The sequence below is a fragment of the Fukomys damarensis genome, unplaced genomic scaffold (genome assembly GCF_012274545.1).
Source record: "Fukomys damarensis isolate Sample0158 unplaced genomic scaffold, DMR_v1.0_HiC HiC_scaffold_13, whole genome shotgun sequence".
NCBI classification, from domain to species: Eukaryota; Metazoa; Chordata; class Mammalia; order Rodentia; family Bathyergidae; genus Fukomys; species Fukomys damarensis.
Window position 1 is genome coordinate 17,905,088 of NW_022900925.1, and position 18,076 is coordinate 17,923,163.

Genomic DNA, 18,076 nt, shown 5'->3' on the forward strand with positions numbered 1-18,076 from the left:
AATCTTTTTTTTTTTTTTTTTTTTTTGTTGGTATCGGGGACTGAATTCCCGGACCTTACGCTTGGGACTCAGGCGGCAGAACCCCCGAGTTAAAATGCCGACCCCCCAGATGCATACCTTCTGAATTAAACTCCCCCCCATCCTAATTTCTGTGTCACGGGAAGCAGAAATTTTTGACAGGGAGAACTGATGTAAATCCATCCACTGTTTTGAAGGAGTGCAGTTGATTAGTCCGATAAAAGGAGGTCTAGGCCGAACAACCTGGAGACAAATCCTTTTACTGGAGTCTCGGTGGCAGTTTCTTTAGAAGTCTGAGACACTCTGAGAGGTTCCAACGGCTTGGGGGCGGGTCACTCAGTACCCAGGCAGAAAGTGGGCAGGAGAACAAGAGATAGGCATGGTATCACCTGGCCCAGCAGGAGGCTTGGCTCGTTGCTTTGCGAAGAGGGGGGGAGCAGAGACCCGGGCAGCGTTAACAAAGAGGAGCCGGGCCAGGGCCGAGGCTGCGGGTAGCTGGCCTATCCCCGGCGGCTGACCTCCCAGTGGGCCTCCCCCGTTGGCTGCGTGGCGAGTCGCTCTGCTGGTTCCCTGGCTCACCATTGGCTGTGCAGATGGGAGGGTGCTCGCAGAGCCGGGACGGAGCTAAGGGGGCGGGGCTGGCTTCCGGCGGCGAGGGCTGGCGAGCAGCAGCCGGCTGGGGGAGGGGGGTATCGGCGCACGGCGGAGTGCTACGCTCTGAGAGCCTGGCACCCGGAGTAGCCGCTTCCCCCTCCCCCTGCCAAGATCTCTAGAAGCCCCTTCTCATCTATTCTCCCTGGGCCGGGGCAAGCTGGGCTGAGGTATCCCAGGCGGGCGGGGCAGAGCCCAGAGCCCCATCAAGAGCGCTGCGGAGCGAACCTCACCTCCTTTCCTGGGTGCAAGGTGTGTGTATGCGCGCCCTCGCGCGCTTGCGTGCGTGCTTTTTCTAACACAATCCCGACTTCGGCTGACTTAACCTTGTGAGAAAAGGGGGAATGGAATGGGACGTAAGATCTCCAAATCCTATCAGATTATTTGATTTTCCAGTTCTACCCTTCTTTTTCCTCCCCTCATCTCACCTCTGCTGCTGGGTAAGGAGATTCAGGAGTCTCATTATCTTTTTCCTGATATGTCAGTCGCGTAGTATAATTGACAGAGAAGAAAAGAGAAAAGGAGCCCTTTTTTATGTGACATCAAGTATAGAAAACCAAAAAAAAAAAAAAGCCAGGAGTGGGTTTTTGGAACTGTACAGCATGCCTATCTGTTAAGGCTGTCTTCATCATTTTCCTCTTTAGGGACTGCCTTAATCAACACTACAATCTGAAAGGGAAGGGGGGTCTAGTGAGAAAGGGAGCACTAATTCTGATGTTAGAGATTAACTCTGCTAAAGTGTTTTCCCAGAGTACATTGTTACCCGATTTGGTAATAGCTCAATTCTATTTGAGAAACCTAACTAGAGTGGGCAGATTTACCTTTCTGTTACTAAAACTTAAAATTTGTTTTAATTTGTTTCTTATATTCATAGATTCTGAGAGGTAATAGTTTCTATCATAAAAAACTAAAACCAGGGGCCTGGGGATTTAGCTCAGTGGCACCATTCCTGCCTTGCCCCAGGTCCTGAGTTCGATCCCTGGTACCAAAACAAAAAGACGGAGGTGGATTTTACTTATTTTAAAAGGTTCTCCTTTCCAAACTGAATTTGGATGGGTGTAGCATTACAAATTAAATATTTTTGTCTTTTGAGTCCCTTTCTCTTTAATTTAAGTATCCCTTCTTTGTGAAGGGCACGTGTCTCCACCATTCCACATGAGGAACTTTTATATGCTTGTTTTTTGTTTTGGGTTTTTTTTTTTTGTTTGTTTGTTTTTGTTTTTTGAGACTGGGTCTCACTTATGTAGTGAGACTGACCTGGAACTCACTGTGTAGTCCAGGCTGGTCTCCAACTCACATCAATCCTCCTGCCTCAGCCTCCTGAGTGCTGGGATTACAAGCACCACCACGCCTGGCTGTTGTTTGTTTTTTGAGACAGGATCTGTTTTTAGTTCAGGCTGTCCTTGAGCTCATTATGTAGCCTAGGCTGGCCTTGAACTCTCAGCTATCCTCCTGCCTCAGCCTCCTGAGTACTGGAATTACAGGTGTGCATCACACGCCAGGCTTCTATATATGTTTAAATTGAGAGGAAAGTTATCAACTGAAAGTAGAATGCCCAAAATGATGTTAGAAACAAAATGTGTGTCTACATTGGGTGGCAGGGTTGATGGCACTCTTGCTTTAACTAAGCATTTTCAAACAAACATGTTTGAACCAGGTTCATCTCAGTGTTGATTATTGAAGAACTACAATGGCAGACGAATTAATATAAAATTTTTGGCAGTACTTTGGTAGATACTAATTACTCAGCTTATTTTTCTAATACAGGTTTAGTTTCCAAAGATTGTTCTTACTAGAGTCTAGTTTTAAAGGGAATTGATACGCAAGCGCTGTCTTATAGTTTTAGCTGGTTAAGTGATTTTTTTGTGTTAATTCATTGGCTTTCTAATCAGGAGTAATTTGAGTCAAAACAGCTCTTACAAAGAATGAAAGCCAGGTGTGATGGTGCATGCCTGTAATCACAGCTACTCAGGAAGCTGAGGCCTTAAAAATCACCCAATTGTAGCACAGCCTAGGTAGGCAATTTAGAGAGACCCTGTCTCAATTTTTAAAAGCCTGGCCAGGTCTGCTATGGTAGGGCAGGTCTGTAATCCCAGCACTTGGGAGGCCAAGGCAGGGAGGACCATTCTGAAATGAGGCCGGCCTGAACTACGTCATAGCAAGACCCTGTCTAAAAAAACAACACAATCACAAAAACTGGCCAGTGTAGCTAGCTCAGTGATAGGAGCTGTTGCCTAGCATGTGTGAGGGAGGGTCTGGGTTCAATCCTAGCCAGTGCTCCCCACCAAAGGCTGGTGGGACTGGTAACCATGTCAGTTGTGGAAATGAAAACAAGTAGGTATCAGCAATCAACCCCCCCACATATATATGTGTGTATATATACACATAAAATTTCAAGTAGCCTTAATACAGAATTATGCAGAAAACCCGTAATCTTAAATTGGATTTTGAGTTTTTAGTTTATTACTCATTTGTCCCTGAAGTTTTTATGAATCTATGTTTGAATTGGGAAGGAAAAGAAGATTCTGTAGATGTTCTCACCTAACTTGTTACAGAGATTGAACTGTTAGAAATCACTGATAAAATTTTTTAAAAAAATCATTGATTGAAGCTTTGACAATTAGCTAGTGGATGAAACAAAGTATACTTTGATGTTGAAGATGTAACAAGTGACCCACCCCCAAAATGTGGAGGTTATAAAACTTCAACTTGACTTTACTAAAAAGCATGTTGCCCTCCAATATATCCTAAGTGGTTTTCTTTCTCTTCCCATGGATGAATAGTTGGCAAGCTTTGTAAAGTTACATTACCTTTTACATTACCTTTTACTCACTTTCTTTTTTTTTTTTTTTGGTACCAGGGATTGAATTTGGGACCTTGCACTTGTGAGGCAGGCAGTGGAACCACTGAGCTTAAATCCCTGGCCCTTACTTTATTTTCTTATTTTTAAGTTGTTATTTATTTAGTGAGTTACATTACTTTTTACTCACTTTATTTCCTTATTTAAAAAAACTTTTTGGTACCGGGAAATGAAATTGGGACCTTGCACTTGCAAGGCAGGCAGCAGAACCACTGAGCTAAATCCCTGACCCTAAAAATATTTATTTATGAACTGTGCTACACATCCCCAGCACTTTTTAAAATTTAAAATTTTTGTTTTGTTTTGTTTTTGTTTTTGAGACTGGGTCTCACTTAATGTAGTGAGACTGACCTGGAACTCACTGTGTAGCCCAGGCTGGTCTCTTAACTCACATGATCTCCTGCCTCAGCCTCCCAAGTGCTGGGATAACAGGCGTGTGCCACCACTCCCGGCTTAAAAATTTTGAATTTTGAGACAGGGTCTTGTTACGTCACTGAGTTGCCTAGACAATTTGTTATCCTTCTGTCTCAGTCCCTCAGAGTGTGGGAATTACAGGTGTGCACTACCAGCTCCCAGGTCAGCTCCTGTTTTGTTGTCATTGTTGTTTTTGAGATAGGGTCTTGCTTTGTAGTTCAGCCTGACCTAGAGTTATGTAGCCAGGACTGGCCTGGAGTTTGAGAGATCCTCCTACTTCAGTTTCCTGAGTGCTGAGATTACAGGTGTGTTCCATTATCCCCTGCTTGTTTTCTTTATTGATTTGTGGAATCAGTACATATTTTACAGTGGTGAAATGATTGGGGTACTCCAAATGGTTTTTCCCAGGAGATAAGGCTATGTATAGAACCATTCATAGATATACCTGCATTGATTCCTAGATATAATTTAAGGGCATGAAAGCTCTTAAGTTTGGTTCTTTTCAAGAAAATAATTAAGTGAAGGCATGACTTCTTGCAATTCTTTAGGTTGAATGATGTTGAATTTAAATAAAGTAACTGATTTTATTTTCTTTAGCAATCTGTTTTTATCCATCCTGTTTGTTTTTGTGAGTCACACAGAAAAAGAAAAAGGGCTTTGTCTCTCCAAAGGAAGATTTCAGCCTAATCCTCTGTTTGCATCAGACACAAAATGATCCCCTTGAGAAAGTGAAAGAAAATATTGGACCCTTGGCATTGCTTAATTCTCATAATTATCAGCTTGAATGTTCTAAGGTTTGGAATTGGGGAAATGCTTACTCAAGGTGAAAAAAATATTAGGGGCAAAAAAGACCTGGGAAAGCTGCTTCTAAAGTGAAAGACTTATTTAGGGACAGTGAAAGCATTCATACAAATAAATATGTGGCTGATGGTTAATTTTTAACTTTTCAGCTTTGTTAGGTATAAGAGACAGTTTTTTGTGTGTTTAAGCACAAACACCTTCCCTGGGGCTTAACTCTTAGAAGCTAAATCTTTTGAGCAAGTTGTTGTGAGTCTGAATGCTGAGGATAGAGGACTTAGTAGTCTTTTGGTAATCTATTATTTATCACTCAAATAAATCTTCACATTGGCTGCTAGTGAGTTATTGAAGTCTTCCTGAAATGGTTGCTAGGCAAATTGCATCTCAATAAGTTTAATCCTCAATAGTTCACAAGGCTGCTCTGGTGAGGGCCAGAGCTATCCCCTGCCCCCAGCTACCTTTCTAATGTTATTGCCCTTTAAGAATTGTTGGGGTCCTGGGATTTAGCTCAGTGGTGCTGTGCCTGCCTCACAAGCTCAGAAGCCTGAGTTCAATCCCCACTACCAGGAAAAATATATGTTGGATGTGCATATATGTTGCTCAGTGTCTCAAAATAAAGGGCCAGAGTGATGTATGGTTCTCACATCAGCCAAGAGAATTTAGCTGTTGGTAGCCTGAGCCAGTATTGTCATGAACTTCTCTTCTGGATCAAGTGGTGAGTGAGCTTGCTTTTTAATATTAAGATACCGCTGTGTTTGATTATCTTTGGTTTTGTAACTAGTGGGGCAGTGTGTTAATGTATTCATTTTGGAAACAGGCCAGTGATAACACTGCCTGTGGGTCTGGAAGGATGGAAAAATAGGACAGTAAACAATTGAGGGCATAAATAATGAATCTTCCAACTGAGCCTTAGGGGAGTGATGGAGATTATCCTCAAAACTGTTCAATCTGGCTGTGAAAGTGGAAAGTCCCCTCAGTTAATTACCTAGACTGCTTGATACTGTGTGCATTATGGGATTGTTAGAGCCACTGAGAGCAAAGTTACCTTTCTTTTTTTTTGTTTGTTTTTTGTTTTTTGAGACAGGGTCTCACTATGTACTTGAGACTGACCTGCAACTCATTATGTAGCCCAGGCTGGTCTCCAACTCACAGCGATCCTCCTGCTTCAGCCTCCTGATTGCTGGGATTACAGGCGGGCACCACCACGCCCGGCTACCTTTCTGGTATAAATGTGTGTGCGCATGTGTATGTGTGTGGTGCTGGAGATTAAACCCAGCATCTTCACTACATCTCTAGCCCTTTTAAAAATTGTTTTAATTGGGCTTGGAATTTAGCTTAGTGGCACCATGCCTGCCTCACAAGCACAAGGTCCTAAGTTTGATCCCCAGTACCCCCCCAAAAAATTGTTTTAATTATAACGGGTATAGAGAAGTTGCTGAGTTGTCCAGTCTGGGCTGGAACTTGTGATCCTCTTGCCTCAGCCTCCCAGTGTGCTGGGATTACAGACATATTCCACTGTGCCTAGCTCTGATATAAACTTTTAAACTCTTGCCCCTTTTTTAAGCAGACGCTCAAATTGTTCATTTGCTTTTTAGGATGCAGGTCTTTGCTTCCTTCTCCAAACCTAATTTTATATGTTAACATTCTAAGAATACTAGACAGTCTTTGTTTGGGGATATCTCAGAATTTTAATTATAGACTTCATTATCTGTAAATTTATAAGATTAAAAAGTCTAGGCCTAGTTTAAAGGAATTCTTTGATACCTTAAGTACATATTATACTTTGAAATTAAATGTGGTATTATAGGGTATAATTATGTAACAACTCACAAAAGGTTACAAGTTTCTTCAGCTCAAGAGTCATTTCTAGCTATTACTTTTAGATTAGTTTTCATCCATTGAATTAAATGAGCATGTTCTTATTGTTCTCTATTTCTCTGAAATAGGAAAAACCAATGAATGCCCTGTGAATCACCAAATAATGTAGTGATTTGGTAGTGAAGCCTGATCCAGAGTCTCACTGTGTAGCCCAGGCTGGCCTCATTCATAGCGATCCTCCTTCCTTAGCCTCCAAAGTGCTGGGATTATAGGAGTGCACCACAATGTCCAGTCCTAATGTTCTCTTGAGTAACTTTCAGGGCTGATTTAAAATGATTTGAGGGCTGAGCATGTAGCTCAGTGATAGAGTACATGTTCAGCATGTGTGAGACCCTACAGTTAATCCTCAGGACTGTTAAAATTTTTTTGTTGGAAAAAATTTTTGTTGAAGTTTTGTTATATTTTGGTATTGATGGAGCCCAGAAAGACAGCATAAGCTGACTAGATGAAATCCATTAATAGACTGAATTTGTTGTGCTCACTTTGGCAGCACACATACTGAATTTGTTACATTTCAGCCTAACTGAAAAGGATGAGGGTATCTTCACCAAAATGTAGTCAGAACTCTAGTTGAGTTCTTTGTTGATTAACCAATATAGTCTAGTTCTTGTTTTTTTTGGTTTTTTTTTTGGTGATACTAGTGATTGAACCTAGGTCCTTTACACTGACATGCCTAGCCTTTTAAACATTTTTTTGTTTCGCTGGCCAGGGATTTAGCTCCATGGTTCCAGTGCCTGCCTCGCAAGCACAAGGACCTGAGTTCGATCCCTGGTACCAAAACAAAAAAAACAAAATTTTTTTGTTTTGTTTTGACACAGTTTCTCTCTAAATTGTTAAACTGCCTAGGCTGGGCTTAGATTTTTCCATCCTCTTACTTCAGCCTCCCAAAGTGCTGGCTAGGATTACAGGTGTGAGCGTGCCCAGAAGATGTGAGCAGGAAGGGACTACTGTTAAGTCTCGTATCTCAAGGTTTGAGCTATAATTTCTGAGCATAGAAGATGGATATCCTGGTTGCAGAAGAGACTTTTCACTTTTACCTTATTATACTGAGGTACTTTGGAGAACTAAGATTCCAAGTAAATAATAAACTAGCTCTTTTCTCTCCCTTCCACTCCCCTTCCCTCACCTCCCCCTTTCTTTTGCAGTGTGTGAGATTGAAACCTGGGATGATAAATCAAAGCAAGTGTTCTGCCACTGAGCTACAACTTCACCCCTGGAGCATAACTTCATATATATATATATATATATATATTTGTCTATATATGCAAATCAGTTATTATATATGGATGAGCTGTAGGAGCAAAGCCAAAGAAGCAAAACCTTCTTATGGTATTTAGCTTACCAAAAGAAAATCTTCCAGTATGTACTAATAATTAAAGCCATTCACCAAAATGAAATACTCTTTTTTTTTTTTTTTTTTTGGTTTTTTGAGACAGGGTCTCACTATGTAGTTGAGACTAACCTGGAACTCACTGGGTAGCCCAGGTTGGTCTCAAACTCACAGTGATCCTCCTGTCCTCTTGCCTTAGCCTCCGGAGTGTTGGGATTATAGGCGTGCGCCACCGTGCCCGGCTTGAAATCCATTTTGAATAGTAAGGTTGTAATTAAAGTAGTGCTACAAGTTATCACTTTAAAACTAGGAATTTAGGTTTAGGGCTAGCGGGTTGGAACCTAAGGATTTCTTGCTAGGTGGTAAGACAGTGTTACCTACTTCTTGTTTTATTTGTTGATGTATTTATGTGTATATGTTTATTTTGGGAGTGCTGGGGATTAAATCCAGGGCCTTCACTCCGAATTATATCCCTAGGACTTTTTGGTTATGATTAAAAAAGAATTTTTGGCTGGGGATTTAGCTCAGTGGTTCCACTGACTGTCTTACAAGCACAAGGTTCTGAGTTCATTCTCCTGGTACCAAAAAAAAAAAAAAGAATTTTTTTAAGACAGAGTTTCTCAGTCTGTATTCCAGGCTGGCCTTGAACTTGATATGTAGCTCAGCCTGGCCTCAAACTGGTGGTGCTGGGATTACAGTGTGTGTCACCATACCAGCTCCAATTTTTAACACTTTGAGACAGGGTCTCAGTAAATTGTCCCAGGCTGGGCTTGAGTCTGTGATCATACTATCTCAGCTTCCCTGAGTGCTGGGATTACAGGCATTTGCCATGATGTCTGGCAGTCACTCTTCTTTTGAAGCCCTTCTGTGATTTCCTATCTCAACAAAAGTCAGAATACTCCTTTTTAAGGTTCTACATGAAGCTAGGTATGGTGAGACACAACCTGTAAACCCAGCACTTTGAGAGGATGAGTCAAGATGATCACAAGTTCCAGCCCATTCTGGGCAACACAAAAATTTAATGAGACCCTGTCTCAAAATAAAAGATATAAAAAGAGTTGGGGATGTAGTTCTATGTGAAAGCCCAAGGTTTCGTTCCCAGTATCCTCCAACCCATCCTGCTCAAGAAGGCATAGTGTCCATGACTGATCGATCACTGCTTCTTTGCATGTAGTAGAGTGGTTTTTAAAGATCAGTATTGAGCTGAGTGAAAGTCAGATTTTATTGTACTTGCAGAATGGAGATGATTTAAACAATATCGCTGTTGCTTCAGAGAAACATGAGGGTTATCCGTGGTAACTTAGATATTGTGTCCCATTTCTTCTAAAAGCTAAAGCACCATTAGCATTTTATTTTGTCTTCACATTTGTTGTAGTAAGGATGGGCTTAATCTGCCTCAAAAGGAAGGAGATATCAGGACTATAAAATGTTAAACATCACAGGTCACTGTGTACCAGTGGAAAACTCACATTTCCTGGGTTCCTGAATGGACCCTCTGTACTACCAAGCTATTCAGCTGGAATTCTTTTCACTATTGTGAAGACATTTTGTAGCTGTTAAGGTACTCTTTGCTTTTGCTTCTCATTCTCCCAGAACATTTTTCATTCAATTGAAAGAACCAGTGGATTAATGAACAATCTACATCTAGTTTTAACCTGTCTTGCAGGTGTTACTGTGCTTTCACCAAAGTGCTCTTAAAAGATTTTAGTGCTTGGGCTTCATTCAGTTCCTGTGAGGTATGGTGCAAATGGAGTGTGATACTGTCTTAGAATATTTCCCCAGAGAAAAAAGGAACATTTCCTTTGAAGATAAGTCCTTTGCCTGTTTCTAAAGTTCTTGGCAAAACTAAGGTGGAACAAGGAGCTTTCCCAGCAAGCTATATTTTTATTTTTACCTCATCTTGGAGCTGAACAACTGTTAGCAGTCTTACCATTCATGGTATGGTTTGGGAGAGATTGTTCTTAGAGCACACAGTAATGAGAAGCTGGTACTGCTTCAGCCTGCACACTAATTTTGTAGCTCTCTAAAAATCTTTTTGTCAACTCTCTTCACTCCCCACTAGTCCATGTCTGCTCATGTTTCAATTTCTCACAACTAGTTAAGAAAATATTGTTAGTCAGGGAATTGCTAGTCTTCAAGTCAAGCATTCTATCTAATGGCAGTCTGTATGTGTAGACTTGTATGACTTTGTTGTATTACTACTTAAAAGGCTTTCTCACATACAGAAACAATATTCTACTGTTTGTTTGACAGGGTCTCCCTATATGTAGTTCAGGTTGGCCTTATGTGTGCTACCACCATACCCAGCACTGCCCTACTGCCCCCTTTTTAGATGATGTCTCACTAGTATTTCTCACTAGTATTGTCTCACTAGTGAGCCTTGGACTAACTGTGTAGCTCTAGCTGGCTTTGAATTTGGGGCAGTCGTCCTTACCTCAGCCTCCTGAGTGCTGGAATTACAGGGGTGTGAAGAACTCCAGTGTTTTTTGTAGGACTGGTCTGGTTGAAATAAATTCTTTCAGCTTTTGTTTGGAAAGATTGGATTTACTAACTAGTTTAAAGGAAATAATATGTGAATAAATTTCAAGGAATTGAGATTAATTTGGCCTAGGGTAGAGAAATCATAAGGCTAGGATGTAAATGTGAAAGATCATTATATAAAGATAACACTTGGTTCTTATTCACCTCAAAGAGAACAAAGGAATAGGGTGGAGCTCCTGGGCCAGGTATACAAGACATGTAGAAAAATATTCTGGTTTTAAATTTAAACACTGGAACAGCTGGCCAAAGAGGGATTATCGGGGTGGATTTTCAGCAGTGGGACTATGTGGGAGGGGAGGCAGTGGTGAGAGTGGAATAGTACAGACCTAAGTGTCAGAAGACCTGGCATAGTCTAGGTACTTCTTAGGTTTGTGTCTCTAGACTAGTTTCTTACATTGTGTAGTTTCTAGTTTCTCTAGCTATGAAAATGGAACTAGTGATACATGCATAGACTAGCTCATAAGGAATTTGAAAAGATTGAGTCAATGTGAAAGCATTCTAGGAATTGTAAAGCTCTCTGCAAATGTAAGTCATTGTTAATAACTTTATAGAAATCCTTTGTAAGTGATTTAGAATCATAGAATCTAGAAGTTGGATTTAGTGGTGATCTAGTTTGAATTCTTTTTGGTTTTTTGAAACAAGGTCTCACTATGTAGTTGAGGCTGGCGGTGAACTCACTGTGTAGTCCCGGCTGGCCTTAAACTTGTGATGATCCTTCTGCCTTAGTCTCCCACCTGTTGGGATAACAGGCGTGTGCCAGCATGTCCTTAACTATTGAGAAAAGTTGAAAATAAACCCTTTTCCATCATTTCTGATGAATGGTCATTGATTTTGCTTCATTGTTTCTACTGTTATGCCACCACTGAATAAGCTCAGATTGTTTTGTATTTTCACTTAAAATTGCCTTTCTTCAGACTCTAATTTATTAATTTTTTTTTAATCTCAGGGGTTCAGAAACAAAGCACTTCTCTCTTTTGTATGAAAATCATCTTATGACTGTCTTATTTGAGATCTTCATCATCTCACGCCTTGATGTCACTATAGCCAATTAACTGGCTTTTGCCATCTCTGCTTTGTGTTTCACACTTCTAGAAGTGTTAAGACATGTGGGGCCGGGGATGTATCTCGGCGGCGCTACGCCTGCCTGGCAAGTACAAGGTTCTGAGTTTGACCCCCTGTACCAAAAAAAAAAAAAAAATAAGGCATCTGTTTTTGTTACTCTCATTAAAACCTATCCCTGCCTTCTCATGGTTTACAAGATAAATTATAACTCTAGCTGTATAGTTTTCTCTCTCTCTCTCTCTCTCTCTCTCTCTCTCTCTCTCTGTGTATTGGGGGTCAGACTCATGAGTGCTCTTAACACTGAGCTATATTCCCAGCCTTCTTAATTTTATTTTTTAAAAATTTGAGATAATATCTCACTAAATTGCCCAGGTGAGACTTGTAGTTCTTCTGCCTTAGCTTCCCAAAGTACTGAGATTATGAGCAAGCACCATTGAATCTCTCTCTTTTTTTTTTTTAATTTAACTTAAAATTTTTTTTGAACAAGGCTTTGCTGTGTAGTCCAAGTTAGCATCAAAAACACTAGGTAGCCCAGGCAAACTTCACATTTGCAGTCTCACTACTTCATCCTCCTAAGTGCTGGGACTATAGGTGTGTGTTACTATGCCTACTTTTTTTTTTTTTTTTTTTTTTTTTTTTTTTTTGAGACAAGGTCTTACCTTGTAGTCCAGGCAGGCCTTAAAACTCTTATTCCTCCCACATCAACCTTTCAATTGCTAGGATATAAGTGTGTACCACCATGCTTTACTCTATAACTTTTATCATTGAAGATAAACTTTGTACTAAGCAATTTATAAATATAATCTCACATTTATATTGTGAGTTGTTGGGTCTACTGTTTGGTGTTTTGTTTTGTTTTGGGGGGATACTGGGGATCGAACTCTGGACCTTGCATTTTCGAGGCAGGCAGTGGCATGACTGAGCTACATCCCCTGCACTACTTTTGTGCCATTTTAATGGTAAGAACATCATGTGTGAAACCAACACAGCTCTATTAACCTGCTAGTCTGTTGTTCTTGAGTCTTGTGTATGTGTGTGTGTGTGTGTGTGTGTGTGGTACCGGGGATCAAACTCTGGTTCTTATGCTTGCAAGGCAGGCTGAGCTAAATCCCCGGCCCCTATTCTGTTGTTCTAATATGAAATATATTTTGGAAGCTCAGGATCATCTCTAGGATTACATACATGTACACCCAACTTCCTGCTCTCTGTACCAGACTCTGTGCGTTTCTTCAGATATGTCATTTAGTTTAATAGCTGCATGGTTTTCATTAGACGAGTTTTTCCTTTCCATCTCAATCTGGTAAATTTTTACCAAGCTTCAGTGACCTGTGTTATTCTTCTTTCTGTCCCCTTGAACAACTTTATTCTTTTTTTTTTTTTTTTTTTCCAAGACAGAGTCTCGCTGTCTTGAACTCACTAGGTAGCCCCAACTGGCCTCAAACTCACAGAGATCCTCTTGCTTCAGCCTCCCCGGAGCTAGAATTACAGGGATATACCACTATGCCTGGCTTTAGTCACATTTTTTATCAGGAATATTTTTTTGGTTGTTGTTGCTGGGCATTGAGCCCAAGGCCTTTGCACTGAGCTATAGTCCTCTCCCTTTTTAAAAGTTTTTATTTTGAGAAAGGATTTCCAACCTGCAATCCTCTTGTTTTAGCCTCCCTAGTGCTGAGATTACAGGTGGGCATCACCATGCCCTGCTCACCAGGGATTTTTTTTTCCCCCACCAGAGATTTTTGTCATCTTTGTGTTCCCAATAGTATTACCACAGTTCCTGGTGTATAATAGGAACTCAGTGAGCAAGGGAGCAAGTGAATGATGCCTCTATTCAGTAAGGTTTTCTTTTTATTTAGACAGATCTCACTAGGTTACCCAGCTGGGCTTGAACTTGGAATTCATCCATAACCCAGCACCACCACCATATTTCTGGGATCATACCATGTACCATCATGCCTGCTATTCTGTTCTACTATGAAATATATTTAGGAAACTCAGGATCATCTCCAGGATTATGTGTACACCCAACTTCCTACTCTCTCTACCAGCCTCTCTGTGTGTTTCTTCAAATAAGTCATTTAATTTTTGGTTTTTTGAGACAGGATCTCACTATGTAGTTGAGACTGACTGACCTGGAACTCACTTATGTAGCCCAGGCTGGTCTCAAACTCACAACTATCCTCCTGCCTCAGCCTCCTGAGTGCTGGGATTACAGGTGTGCACCACCATGCCCGGCTATGTCATTTAGTTTTTACATCTTGACTGAGCTGTTCATATATCATATCTCAGACAGTGTTGTTTTTTTTTTTTTTCTTGCAGTACAAGGGATGAACTCTAGAGCCTTTCACCTCAGTACTAATGCTGAGATATACTTTGGAGGGTATTATATTTGTTTTAAGACAGTCTTAATGTATAATCCAAGCTGGTCTTGAATTTAGCATCCTGCTGTCCCAGCCTCCAGAGTGCTGGGATCACAGGCATGTGCCATCATTACTCCTGGCTCTTGGGTAAGATTCTGATTGTATTAACTTCTAGTCTTCTGTTGCCAAAGCTGTAGAGTTCAGCTTATCTAAAAAATAAATAAACAGGGGTAGCATTTCATACCTGACTTTTTCTTTTACCCTCTGCCACTTCAAGAGAGTACCCATCTTTTGCCCACACTGTTAATATAGAAACCAATTTTCCCCTTCTAGAAGATAGAGTAGTTTTCAGAGATCTACATTACCCTTAGGAGTTTAAGTTCCCCAGAGGTGTAAACACAGTTGAAAAGGAAGGAGTCTGATATTAATTTCCAAGGGAATGGGCATAGTTCTTGAGTAGAAGTGGAAATAAATAAATCACGCTGCAGAAATCTGTCAAATCTCGAGTCCATTCAAATGTGATTTAATTTCTGTTATTGAAGCAGGCATTCAATGCTATTTGCCTGTCTAAAAATGAGACTTGGGATGCTCGTAAAGGTAAATTATTAGTGTATGGTAGCCTCCAGCCTTTGGTGTTTTGGTTTGGTTTTGGTGTTTGGTTTAGTGAGATAGCACCTTGTTATGTAGTTCTAGCTGGCCTCATATTCACTATGTAGCTAGCCTAGACTGGCCTTGAATTTGCTGCAATCTTCTTGCCTCAGTCTCTCGAGTGCTGGAATCACAGATGTGTACCACCACGCCTGGCTGGTAGCTTCTAACCTTGTGTAATATTTCTTCTTCCTCCTTCTTCCCTTCTGCCTCCTCCTCATCTACTCCTCCTCCTCCTCCTCCTCCTCCTCTTCCTCTTCCTCTTCTTCTTCTTCTTCTTCTTCTTCTTCTTCCTCCTCCTCTTCCTCCTCCTATTCTTCCTCTTCCTCCTCCTCCTCCCCTTCCCCTTCCCCTTCCTCTTTTTCTTCCGTTTTTTTGGTCTGGTACCAGGGATTGAACTCAGGACCTTGCCCTTGGACCTTGCCAGGCAGGTATGGTGCTACAAAGCTATATCCCCACCCCCATAATGTTTCTTCTTACAAATACATGCCAGTGGCATAGGGAGCCTATATTGCATAGAATCAGATCATGGAGATAAGACCGCAGTTTCTTACTTGGGATGTCTAGGGGGAATTTAATAATTCTCAGCAACCTGGCTTAATGGGCTTGGTTATTGTTAAAAATTCACCTTTATCACAAGAAGCACTAGTTAATGATTTTTCTCCAGGCCTGACATGTTGGGCATGAAAGCAATTTTGTGTTTGTTCAAAAATTATCATTGTCTGTTTCATTTGCTATCAGATAAAAGGAGCAAGAGAATGGGCTCTTTGCCAATTGTGGCTTCTCTCTGATTAGGGCATTAGTTCAATTATGTCCAATTAACTTTTATTGCAGATAGTGGTGATAATTACTTGCAAGTCAGTTTTTGGCTGCGGTTATCCCAAGGCTGAAGTATGAACTTGATGTATTTTAATAGCTAATATGACATATTTTACTCCCTCCCTTCACTGCAGTCATTTCTTTTGTGTACCTCTTTTAGACGAGGTCAAAGCATTGTAAAAATCCATCTCACAATTAAAGCATATTGTCCTTCTTTTGAAGTGCTGTGTAGGATTATATTTTTAAAGAATCTATTAGGAACAGTCTTAATGGCTTTTATATTCTGAGAATATACCCTTGAGTTCACTCTACTTATCATAAAAGAATAGACTGAGATAACTAAATGCCATTCACACAGTATGTGCTAATTGTAAAATTATAGTAATTGGCAAGGTGAAGTCTGTTTTCTGGTTATGCTTATTTACTTATGTTTTGTTGCTGGAGATTGAATGCAAGGCCTTCTTGCACATGCTAGGCAGGCAAGCACTGTGCCACTGGACTAACAACTCTACCCCTTCTGGCTGTATTTTCTAAGTGCAAAAAAAAAAAAACTTTTAGTTTAGATACTTTTATTTGCTTGTTTGTTTATTGAGACAGGGTCTCACTATGTAATTCAGGCTGACCTTGAACTCACTATGTAGCCTTGGCTGGCCATGACCTCATGAGGATTCCCCTGCCTCCACCTCCCAAGTGCTGGGATCACAGGTGTGTGCCACCATGCCCAATGAGTACTTTTAAAACAAAATATGGTACAGATAGCCAGGTGTGGTAGCACACGCCTGTAATCCCAGCACTCAGAAGGCTGAGGCAGGAGGATCGCTGTGAGTTCGAGACCAGCCTGGGCTACATAGTGAGTTCCAGGGCAGTCTCAACTACATAGAGAGACTCTATCTCAAAAAAAAAAAAAAAAAAAAAGATGTACAGCTGCTAAGGACATTTAGCTCCACAGGGACTTTAGTTGGTGTTTGTTTTTGTCTTTTGAAACAGGATCTTGCTGAGTTGTCTAGACTACCTTAAATTTGTGATCCTGCTGCCTTAGGCTTCTTAGTAGCTCAGATTATAGATATATACCATTGCACCTTGGTAGAAAGTGTATAAAGTGGCAAATATCTTTAGAAACAGTCCTTGTTTTAGGTAGAGAAAGAGGGCTAGAGAGAAGGAAATAGCTAGATATGTTGACACATGACTGAACTCTCAGCTACTCAAGAGGAAGATCACAAGTTTGAGACCAATCTGGGCAATTGTGCAGGACCCTATGTAAAAATAAAAATAAAAAGTGTGGGGATAGTTAGCGGTAGCCACTTACTGAGCATGTGAAAGGCTCTAGATTCACTTTCCAGCAGCACAGAGAAGAGAGGAGAGGAGAGGGGAGGGAAGAGAGAAGAGGAGAGGGAGAGAGTCAGAGACTAAGCAAAATTCTGTGCAATACGGGGGAGGGAAGAGGAGGAAAGAGCGAGGAAGGAAGGGAATAGTTTTTCTCTGAAGATCACTTTTAGGTCCCTTGGCCCTTTTCCTTTAAACTTTGCCTTCAGTCTTTGTCTTATGACTACCCTGCAAAATAAATGGGTTTATAAGCCAAATTTTGTTTTAAAATGCAAAAGACAAAGCCAGACATGGTGGTGCTATAATCCCAGTATTCTAGGAGGCTGAAGCAGGAAGTTTGAGCCCAGGCTGGGCAATTCAGTGAAACCTAGCCTCTAAAAAATTTCTTATTTTTTTTTAACCCTGTGCTGGGGATCAAACTGAGGACCTTGCACTTGTGAGGGAGGTACAGCACCACTGAGCTACATCCAAGAGGCCAGGGATGGATGTATCTCAGTGTGAAGGCTCTGGGTCAAATCCCCAGAAACCAAATCCACCAACCAACCAAAAAAATAAAGCAGAAGACAGAAATTGATTCTGGGGCTGTGGCTGAATCTCCAGGTGATTTGCTGCTACTTCACTCCAGATCTTGCTTGCCTTAGTGTTCTTTGTGCTCTCTTCCTAAAGATTTAGCACTTTCCTTGGATCTCTTCATGGACATGGCTGCTTTAAAAATTTGGTTGAGAAGAAATTACCAAGGAGTTTAGCAGTACATTTTAAGAGCCTGTTAGTATTTTTTTAAAAAGAGAATTAAATAAAGTTTAGGACTGCTTGGAGAAGAGTCCCAAACACACTCATTCTTCCAAAAACTTTCCAGCTCACACTAAATAGGAAATAGGAAAGGGAGAGGGATAAACATGATCCTTGTATTTTTTTTTAAAGCTCTTCTTTGGTTGTTACTGAAAACCATTGTTTTGTAGAGTAACCAAGACTTCTGACCAGCTGCTGTTAGCATGAAAATGAATCGGGCTATGATAAGTACTTTTCAGGAAATCAGAGATAAAGTTTATGATACATCTGAAACTTTTTTTGTAATAGGAGTAGAATGTCAAAACCCTTTTAAACTCTAGAATGTATCTTACAAGACTTTTAGTAGAGCACAGGGAAGTATGCATACTACTTAATGGGGTTCTGGATGTGCATTTAGAAGGAGGGACCTTGAAAAATGTGAAGGTTGAGGGTATAGCTCACTGGTAGAGCACTTACTTGCCCAGCAGGCGTTCAGCCCCAGATTTTTCTTACCCCCTGCAGTACTTTGTACTGAGCTGTGTTTCCAGCCCTTCCCCTGTCCCTTTTTTCCCCCTTAGGTACAGGGGATGGAACGCAGGACCTTACACT

General features: G+C 40.9%; 1 protein-coding gene across 6 annotated transcripts in view; it reads left to right on the top strand.

Moving 5' to 3' along the window:
• Fam222b (family with sequence similarity 222 member B) overlaps positions 1 to 18,076 on the top strand; it is a 69,966-nt gene that overhangs the window by 25,681 nt on the left and 26,209 nt on the right. The window contains exon 1 of one of the 6 annotated variants that reach the window (XM_010642285.3): positions 673 to 921. The exons of 4 other annotated variants lie outside the window; for them this stretch is intronic. The gene's annotated coding sequence lies outside the window, so the exon portion shown is untranslated. Of the gene's footprint in view, positions 1 to 672; positions 922 to 18,076 lie in introns of those variants that run through there. One more of the 6 variants, XM_010642288.3, reaches the window with a different exon arrangement.